The 10,373-nt window shown below is 46.3% G+C and overlaps 1 protein-coding gene across 1 annotated transcript in view; it reads left to right on the top strand.

Annotated features, from left to right (window-relative positions):
• Positions 1 to 391: 391 nt before the first annotated feature.
• The window catches only part of dusp16 (dual specificity phosphatase 16), a 29,445-nt gene continuing 19,463 nt past the window's right edge, over positions 392 to 10,373 (top strand). The window contains exon 1 of the mRNA XM_056276479.1: positions 392 to 568. The gene's annotated coding sequence lies outside the window, so the exon portion shown is untranslated. The remainder of the gene's footprint in view (positions 569 to 10,373) is intronic.

Raw genomic sequence — 10,373 nt, 5'->3', positions numbered from 1 at the left:
TTTTGCCAGAGGAGGCGATAACGCTGCACCACAAACACCATTAAAAAAGAGTGACCAAACATTATAAAAGGTGACAAAAAGTGAAATATTGTAAAAAATAAATAAATAGAATCAGTGATATTCCACTTTAAACAGATCTAACAGATCATGTTTGGTCTCTCGTGTGGTGCAGCTTTATTTGCATGATGTTTTGCGACATCAAATGTTTCGGCGGGTGTTCGGTGGAGGCTCGGACAGAAATCTGACTCCTGACCCTCGGCAGACATGTGCGGCCGAGCGCAGGCCGCCTCGGACCCTCCGGGCGCCTGCCCCTTTAAGAGAGTCTGTTCTTGCCTGACTGGGGCTGGCTTCGATGACGGCATCCTTTTATTTTTATCGCAATGACCTCATCTTTAATGGCACAAGTTTGCTTACCGTTTCCCCGCTTTCTTCCTCAACTTTCATGTCCGTGTTTTCTTTGCCCTTTTCCCCGGTGACTTCCAGCCGGCCGTGTCTCTAACCAGGGCTCCGAGCGAGCGGACAGCGCGGCGGCGCGGAGCGTTTCTTCTCCACGGCATGTTCTCAAACGGTGAGTCCCGAAATGTCTGATGACCGCCCGCCTCGGCGGCAGCATCTCGCGCTGGGGCCTAAGTCCCGCGGCTCCCCGTGCGCGTTACACGACGTTCTCGTCGGTGACCGGGGAGCAGGACCGAGTGCTGAAGAAGTTTGAGCGGCTGCTAGCTTAACCCAGAACCCGCTGACACGGGTCCCCTCGCCTCGGTACGGGGCAGAGAAGTGCCAGGGAACCGAGGAAATGTTGAACGTTCGAGTGTCGCCCAGTACGGCAGGGTAAACCCGGTTCCGACCGCGTACTTTACTGACACAACAGTCACATATGTGTGTGACGGGTTTAGTCGTTTTACCGAACCAGAAAAACCCCGCCGCGGTTTTATGTGCTGTTGGGTTTACTGTCAAGCTCCGACATGGACGAATACAAGGCGAAGACGACCCGGTAGGAGCCGCGGCGGCGGTGTGGGTTTGTGATGGTTTTGGCTGAAAAACCATCGACTTGCTGAAGTTTTGGTAAATCTAATGGAAATACCGGCCAACTGTCATGTCTGATGGATGGGCCCACACTTCCAAACAGCGAAGTTAACTTTAACCTTGTTTCTGGCTCAGCCAGGCCCACGTTCACTTTTATGACTTATAAACCACAAGACAGGACAACACCACGACCACCGCCACAACAACTGTTGTACACTGAGTTTATAGACGTGTTATTGTCTCTACCGATTGGGGAAGTCTATGGTTGATTCAAACGTTCAAAGTTTCCTCATTACACGATGATGATGAGGATCCGTTTGGCCTAGTTTGGGTGATGTGCGATGGATGAGGTAGATGGCACTCTGGGTCTCTTTTTTTTATGGCGCCCATCTTATCGAGTTGTGGTGTCATCTTCTGATATGAGCCGTGCTGTGCATGTGTGGTCATGGAGGTGATCGGCGTGGATTTGTGAGACATGTTCCACAGAGTCGAGAGTGACCTCACTGTGATATAACCAAGGACCAGATGTCATATTCTGACAGGTTTTTTTCCAGTGCCGTACGGTTTCCCTTTGATATCAACAGCTATAGACGGTGAACACCTTGGAACGGCTAAGCAGACAGAAGGTGAATCAGGCTGAACTCATGTGCTGCTGAGAAATAAGACCCGCAGGGATATACAGGAATGCAGTTAGGTGGAAAATGCAATCTTTAAAAAAAAACCTATTTTGCAAAGAAAAACTATTATTACTCTTATTATTATTATTAAGTATTCAAACAGGTTTCAGTGGCGAATGGGGTATCTGATGAGACAAGTAAATCACCATGCATAACTTTAGTATGTTATTTACGTTCTAGCATATCAACCCATTTCCAGTCATTCTTTCACCGTTTAAAACGTATCAGAAGATCAACAAGACCCAGCTAACATTGACACATTACCCAAGTTCATATAAATGGCATATTCAACACGTTGTCGTCTCGTTAACAAAACCTTGTGTGTTTTAGATTTCAAAAGGCTATCGTGGGCCAAATCCTACAGTACAGCTGTCAACGTGTCCCCTATACTGTGGTCCATTTGATACCTTGAAAGATGATTTATACTCATTCATATTTCTCAAAAGTAAATAAAATTGGCTTTTAATACTGCACTTTATTTAATGGCAGTTATTCTGTCTTAACGTCCCCATCTACAGCCCTCATGAAACATGAAACGTGGAAGATGTGAGGAGGAAACAGAGTCTGCTGTGCCAGGAATGGAGTGTGACATAGCATCGAAAGAGCACTTCCCAATTTAAACCCCTGTGCTCTTTTTTTTCATTCACACATGTGAGGCGTGTGTACGGTCTTAATATGTGGTGTAAGTGGAGGGACTTCCAGGGCCAAGGTAGTCTGATGGAGGCTGCTACACTACTTTACTGACCAGGTAATCTGGTGGAGGCTGCTACACTACTGACCAGGTAGTCTGGTGGAGGCTGCTATACTACATTACTGACCAGGTAGTCTGGTGGAGGCTGCTACACTACTTTACTGACCAGGTAATCTGGTGGAGGCTGCTACACTACTTTACTGACCAGGTAATCTGGTGGAGGCTGCTACACTACATTACTGACCAGGTAGTCTGGTGGAGGCTGCTACACTACTTTACTGACCAGGTAGTCTGGTGGAGGCTGCTACACTACTTTACTGACCAGGTAGTATGGTGGAGGCTTCCACACTAGTTTACTGACCAGGTAGTCTGGTGGAGGCTGCTACACTACTTTACTGACCAGGTAGTCTGGTGGAGGCTTCTACACTAGTTTACTGACCAGGTAGTCTAGTGGAGGCTGCTACACTATTTTACTGACCAGGTAGTCTAGTGGAGGCTGCTACACTACTGACTAGGTAGTCTGGTGGAGGCTGCTACACTACTTTACTGACCAGGTAGTCTGGTGGAGGCTGCTACACTACTTTACTGACCAGGTAGTCTGGTGGAGGCTGTTACACTACTTTACTGACCAGGTAGTCTGGTGGAGGCTGCTACACTACTTTACTGACCAGGTAGTCTGGTGGAGGCTGCTACACTAGTTTACTGACCAGGTAGTCTGGTGAAGGCTGCTACACTATTTTACTGACCAGGTAGTCTAGTGAAGGCTGCTACACTACTGACCAGGTAGTTTGGTGGAGGCTGCTACATTACATTACTGACCAGGTAGTCTGGTGGAGGCTGCTACACTACTTTACTGACCAGGTAGTGTAGTGGAGGCTGCTACACTACTTTACTGACCAGGTAGTCTGGTGGAGGCTGCTACACTACTGACCAGGTAGTCTGGTGGAGGCTGCTACACTACTTTACTGACCAGGTAGTCTGGTGGAAGCTGCTCGACTAGTTTACTGACCAGGTAGTCTGGTGGGGGCTGCTACAATACTTTACTGACCAGGTAGTCTGGTGGAGGCTGCTACACTACTTTACTGACCAGGTAGTATGGTGGAGGCTTCTACACTAGTTTACTGACCAGGTAGTCTGGTGGAGGCTGCTACACTATTTTACTGACCAGGTAGTCTAGTGGAGGCTGCTACACTACTGACTAGGTAGTCTGGTGGAGGCTGCTACACTACTTTACTGACCAGGTAGTCTGGTGGAGGCTGTTACACTACTTTACTGACCAGGTAGTCTGGTGGAGGCTGCTACACTAGTTTGCTGACCAGGTAGTGTGGTGGAGGCTGCTACACTACTTTACTGACCAGGTAGTCTGGTGGAGGCTGCTACACTAGTTTACTGACCAGGTAGTCTGGTGGAGGCTGTTACACTACTTTACTGACCAGGTAGTTTAGTGGAGGCTGCTACACTAATGACCAGGTAGTTTAGTGGAGGCTGCTACACTATTTTACTGACCAGGTAGTCTGGTGGAGGCTGCTACACTACTTTACTGACCAGGTAGTCTAGTGGAGGCTGCTACACTACTGACCAGGTAGTCAGGTGGAGGCTGCTACACTATTTTACTGACCAGGTAGTCTGGTGGAGGCTGCTACACTACTTTACTGACCAGGTAGTCTGGTGGAGGCTGCTACACTACTTTACTGACCAGGTAGTCTGGTGGAGGCTGTTACACTACTTTACTGACCAGGTAGTCTGGTGGAGGCTGCTACACTAGTTTACTGACCAGGTAGTCTGGTGGAGGCTGCTACACTATTTTACTGACCAGGTAGTCTGGTGAAGGCTGCTACACTATTTTACTGACCAGGTAGTCTAGTGGAGGCTGCTACACTACTGACCAGGTAGTTTGGTGGAGGCTGCTACACTACATTACTGACCAGGTAGTCTGGTGGAGGCTGCTACACTACTTTACTGACCAGGTAGTGTAGTGGAGGCTGCTACACTACTTTACTGACCAGGTAGTCTGGTGGAGGCTGCTACACTACAGACCAGGTAGTCTGGTGGAGGCTGCTACACTACTTTACTGACCAGGTTGTCTGGTGGAAGCTGCTCGACTAGTTTACTGACCAGGTAGTCTGGTGGAGGCTGCTACAATACTTTACTGACCAGGTAGTCTGGTGGAGGCTGCTACACTACTTTACTGACCAGGTAGTATGGTGGAGGCTTCTACTCTAGTTTACTGACCAGGTAGTCTGGTGGAGGCTGCCACACTACTTTACTGACCAGGTAGTCTGGTGGAGGCTGCTACACTACTTTACTGACCAGGTAGTCTAGTGGAGGCTGCTACACTACTTTACTTACCAGGTAGTCTGGTGGAGGCTGCTACACTACTTTACTGACCAGGTAGTCAGGTGGAGGCTGCTACAGTACTTTACTGACCAGGTGGTCTGGTGGAGGCTGCTACACTACTTTACTGACCAGGTAGTCTAGTGGAGGCTGCTACACTTCTTTACTGACCAGGTAGTTTGGTGGAGGCTGCTACACTACTTTACTGACCAGGTAGTCTGGTGGAAGCTGCTCGACTAGTTTAGTGACCAGATAGTCTGGTGGAGGCTGCTACACTAGTTTACAGACCAGGTAGTCTGGTGGAGGCTGCTACACTAGTTTACAGACCAGGTAGTCTGGTGGAGGCAGCTACAGTATTTTACTGACCAGGTAGTCTGGTGGAGGCTGCTACACTACTTTACTGACCAGGTAGTCTGGTCGAGGCTGTTACACTACTTTACTGACCAGGTAGTCTGGTGGAGGCTGCTACACTATTTTACTGACCAGGTAGTCTGGTGGAGGCTGCTACACTACTTTACTGACCAGGTAGTCTGGTGGAGGCTGCTACAATACTGACCAGGTAGTCTGGTGGAGGCTGCTACACTACTTTACTGACCAGGTAGTCTGGTGGAGGCTGCTACACTACTTTACTGACCAGGTAGTCTGGTGGAGGCTGCTACACTATTTTACTGACAAGGTAGTCTAGTGGAGGCTGCTACACTACTTTACTGACCAGGTAGTCTGGTGGAGGCTGCTACACTATTTTACTGACAAGGTAGTCTAGTGGAGGCTGCTACACTATTTTACTGACAAGTTAGTCTAGTGGAGGCTGCTACACTACATTACTGGGCAGTCTGGTGGAGGCTGCTACACTACTTTACTGACCAGGAACCTGCAGTCAAGGCTCTCTGGTACATTGCACTGGCTTTAGAAGACCACTCTATGAAAGGACACCTCACCTTCTATCTGTCTGTCTGTCTGTCTGTCTGTCTGTCTGTCTGTCTGTCTATCTATCTGTCGGTCTGTCTACTTACCACTTATTCATTTGTTTTAAGTTAGCATGTCAAGATTTTAATTTTATGAAGATGAGATTTGGGAAGCATTTGGCTGACTGCAGCAGTTGTGTGCCTGGTTTCTTCCTGTATGTCTTCAGACGTCCTCTAAGCTGTTTGTGCCTTTCGTTGGTCAGACCAGAATCTGGTTCATTAGCTGATAAGTTTGCAGATACAGGGAATTTCACTTTGGTCGCTCACATGAAACACACATCGGGTGCCATTGTAAAGTTGAATCAACAAGGAAGTAAATAAAGTTAGGGATGTTAGTTCTCTTGTACAAATATCCAGCGAGATATCAGATGTTTGAAAGACATTGTGTTTTTTGTTTCTAAATAGTCAGTACGAATTTTACTGATGGTTATTAAGGCGTACTTGTGTTTATGACGGGCTTCATTTGGACTGCTCAGTGGCATTATAGCAGAAGATACAGTAGTGATTAACAACAGTTTTATATTTTGTTTGCACAGTGAGCCTGTAGAAGTGGGCAGCATTTGACTGTTTCCAACAGGCCTTGATTAGTGTTGCTCCTCAGAAGAGGAACTCAAGCATGTTTTATTCATCATCTACCAACACATTTACCAACACACGCGACAGTCTCTGATCCAAGAATAAGATGTACAAACATGAATGTGAATGTTTAAACTTGGATCCACCCCCCCCCTTTTTTTTTCTCCCCAATTGCACCCGGCCAGTTACTCCACTCTTACAAGCTGTCCCGGTCATTGCTCCACCCCCTCTGCCGATCCAGGGAGGGCTGCAGACTACCACATGCATCCTCCGATACATGTGGAGTCGCCAGCCGCTGCTTTTCACCTGACAGTGAGGAATTTCATCAGGGGAACATAGTGCGTGGGAGAATCATGCGATTCCCCCCAGTTCCCCCTCCCCCACAAACAGGCGCCCTGACTGACCAGAGGAGGCGCTAGTGCAGCGACCAGGACACATACCCACATCCGGCTTCCCACCTGCAGACACAGCCAATTGTGTCTGTAGGAATGACTGACAAAGCTGGAGGTAACATGGGGATTCGAACTGGCGATCCCCGTGTTGGTGGGCAACAGAATAGACCACCATGCCACCTAGACGCCCCCTGGATCCACCTTTGAAATCCAAATTAGAGTGAAGTCAAATATGTTGTACTTTTGATTTCAGATGGGCCAGTCTAGATTTGTCAAAAAACAGCAAGGGACAAAATTCTCAAGCAGAATACATGAGTCTACGAACTCGGTGGCCTGGTCGTAATGAGGCAGCTCCTAATTTTGTCTCTTGATAATGACACAAATTGAAACCCTGATCTCAGTGGTTTCTGTCCTTATAATAAAGTTATTCCTATTTACATGTAGGTCTATTGCTGGAGTTGTCGTAAGTCGTACAGACGGCATATAAATTCATCTTTAAAGTTTTGCGTGACAAAATAAGAAAACTAAAGTTGTCATTTTAAGTGTGAAGGTCTTCTAAATAAGTTATGGCTTGCTCCTTGGAGTATCTGTTCTTTTTTTTCCAAAAGGCAATTTAGCTCGAACATGACTCCAGCAAGGAAAGCTGAGAGCACATCAAACACACAAATTAGAATAGATGACCAGTTGCTGAGGTGTGCTGCCAAGCAGACATGCTGTTTCCATCTCGGCCCATGTGATGTCATCAGCCCGCCTGAAGCCAAATGTTCCTGGAGTGAAGTTCCTATGAGTGCGCCCACGCTTGCATCCCGAGTCACTTCACTTTAAATGAACTTAACACACATCGACCTCAAGCTGACGTGAAGTATGTCCACCTCACACATTTTAGAAGCTTGGCTGACCACTGTGCTACTTTATTTGTGTCCGTGTTTCACTGTGGCCATATGGACGACAGGTCGCTAAAGATGTCAGGAAGTCGGCAGACACAGTCAGAGTTGGGCTGTACTGAGGGAGCTGCTGTCTCCGCACCAGTCCAACATTTCATTTTCAATATCTCACTTTTGATAAGACCATAACCTCTCTCATCAAAGGTGGTCTGGTTTCTGTGATCTTCAGATCACATGTCTCTGGGTTTTGGGGCTGTAGATTCCTCCCATTTTAATCAAGGCTCTTTTTTATTTACCGTTGTCATTTGAGGGCTGAATCAGGTGGCTAACTGAGGTGCCCCGCAGAGCTGCCCTATGACAGAAGGTAGAAAGGCCTATTGAATGGGCTTAACAATGATGAAGTTGTTTTATTAGAAGGGTCAACTTTCTCTGTCATTCGGGACTCGTGCTTATGTGGAAGTGGGTTATCCATTGGAAAAATGAACCTCACACAAAGAATGGCCTGACTTCCCTGTTCTGCATAAACATCAACATATTCTGCTTATCATAGCATACTTATGTTTTATCCCTCAAACTAATTTTTCCAATTACGAGGAACTCATTCAACATGGTGTCATTTTTTTGTTTTCTCTTCATAGTCATATTCCACAAGAGAGTATGTTAAATGTGTCATAACATTCAAGAGACTTACTTTGGTTAAAGTCATAGGGTTTAGGAAGCCTTTTTGGGAGCTCGAATCCATCTGAAGAGCTTTGTAAGAGCAGAGATCTTGTTACTTTGTATGAAGACTTACTAAAATAAGGAACTTTTCAACAGCTCCTGTCATGTTACATGCAGGTCTTACTGGCAGTGTATTTTTGGCACAGCTCAGCCCGTCTGCCATGGAGCTGCCATTACATTTCTGTCTGAGTGTAACCCGCTCATCTTTTCATGTCAGCCATGGGGCAAAGTCCTTTGATTGCCTGCTGTTGAGCAAGTTATTAGCCTCTGCTCACAGCCAACTAACAGGTTTGGGTGCAGGTTTGGTCCACACCCATTGTAGATGGCTCATTTGAAAGTGGGGAACTTGGCAGGTTGTTAATTCTCAACAAGTCATTTGTCTTGAAGTTCAGTCATTTATACTGGCTGATAGTCTTTTCAGTGTTAGGCTACAAGCCATGTGTGCCAGTAGCCCATTAAAAAGACTTTGTCATTCAATAAACCATTTATCTATATATATAAATGAGTTATACATTTAAAGGAGTTATATGAATATAAAAGAGTTTATAAAGGAATTTCCTCCGTAGGGTGTTTGGGCTCAGCCTTAGAGATAGGGTGAGGAGCTCGGACATCCGGAGGGAGCTCGGTGTAGAGCCGCTGCTCCTTCATGTCAAGAGGAGCCAGTTGAGGTGGTTCGGGCATCTGATTAGGATGCCTCCTGGGTGCCTCCCTTTGGAGGTTTTCTGGGCATGTCCAACTGGGAAGAGACCCCGGGGTAGCCCCAGAACTCGCTGGAGGGACTACATGTCCAATCTGGCCTGGGAACGTCTTGGTATCTCCCAGGAGGAGCTGGAGGGCGTTGCTGGGGAGAGGGACTTCTGGAGTGCCCTACTTGGCTTGCAGCCACTGCGACCCGACCCCGGAGAAGCGGCTGAAGATGAGATGAGATGAGATAAACCATTTAGTGTGGAAGTGGACAATCACATTATCATGTGACTGCACTCATCATAGCCCTAAATGTGAAGTCAGCATATGAAACCCAGGGACATCTGCCAACTAGCCATTGTGGCAAATTTACTAGAAGTTTTGAATGACTGTTCATACAAAAGGTGTCACACTTTGTCTTGTCTTTGTGCCGGTGACCTGAGTGGTGGTGTTGAGTTGTTTTACAAGCTGGAGAAGACATTTGGTTTCAATGATATCTAGTGATGGAACAGACTTGGTTATGATTGAACGTGTTAGCTTCTGCACACCAGAACAGACACACCTGGCTACAATCAGTGTGTCATTCCCACTTTTCCAGTGACACACACACACACACACACACACACACACACACACACACACACACACACACACACACACACACACACACACACACACACACAAATTCCAAACTCATCAGATCAGCGTGTGTGTGGAGCTCTCAGTGGAGCAGAGGTGTCCTCGTCTGTCCTCCTACAGGATGGGAGCTGGAGGAGCGCTTCACCCTTGATTACCCTGTGATCTTTCTCAAACATTACAATTACATGGATACTTTCTAACAGTGGTTGACACAAACGGTGATAGGGCTGTAATTAGATTAGAAGGTTGCCATCTGTTCTGAAGAGCCGGGAGGGAGCTGGTTATTTGATGATTAGATTAGAAGATCAGATGTTGTTGGAGAGCTTGTAACCTCATATTCACGTGGAATGCCCCAGCTTTGAACATGTGGGAGTACCAATTATTCAATTTTAAAGTGTGAATTTGAACATGATGAGTAAAGCTGATGCCTCAGGCTTTCGTTCTTTCTTTCTTTGTTTTTGTTTCTTTCTCTTTGTTTGTTTGTTTGTTTGTCTGTCTTTGTTTCTTTATTTGTTTTTCTTTCTTTCTGTTTTTCTTTCTCTCTGTCTTTCTGTGTTTGTTTGTTTGTTTCTGTCTTCTTGTCTTTCTTTCTTTCGTTGTTTCTTTCTTTCTGTCTTTGTCCGTCTGTGTTTCTTTTTCTTTGTCTTTCTGTGTTTTGTTTGTTTGTTTCTGTCTTTCTTTCTTTCGTTCTTTCTGTCTTTCTTTCTTTCTTTCTTTCTTCCTGTCTTTTTCTTTCTTTCTTTCTTTCTTTCTTTCTTTCTTTCTTTCTTTCTTTCTTTCTTTCTTTC

The sequence above is a fragment of the Lampris incognitus genome, chromosome 3, assembly GCF_029633865.1.
Source record: "Lampris incognitus isolate fLamInc1 chromosome 3, fLamInc1.hap2, whole genome shotgun sequence".
In the NCBI taxonomy this organism is placed as follows: domain Eukaryota; kingdom Metazoa; phylum Chordata; class Actinopteri; order Lampriformes; family Lampridae; genus Lampris; species Lampris incognitus.
The sequence above is the reverse complement of the archived record's forward strand: the minus strand, read 5'-3'. Positions and strand labels throughout refer to the sequence as shown.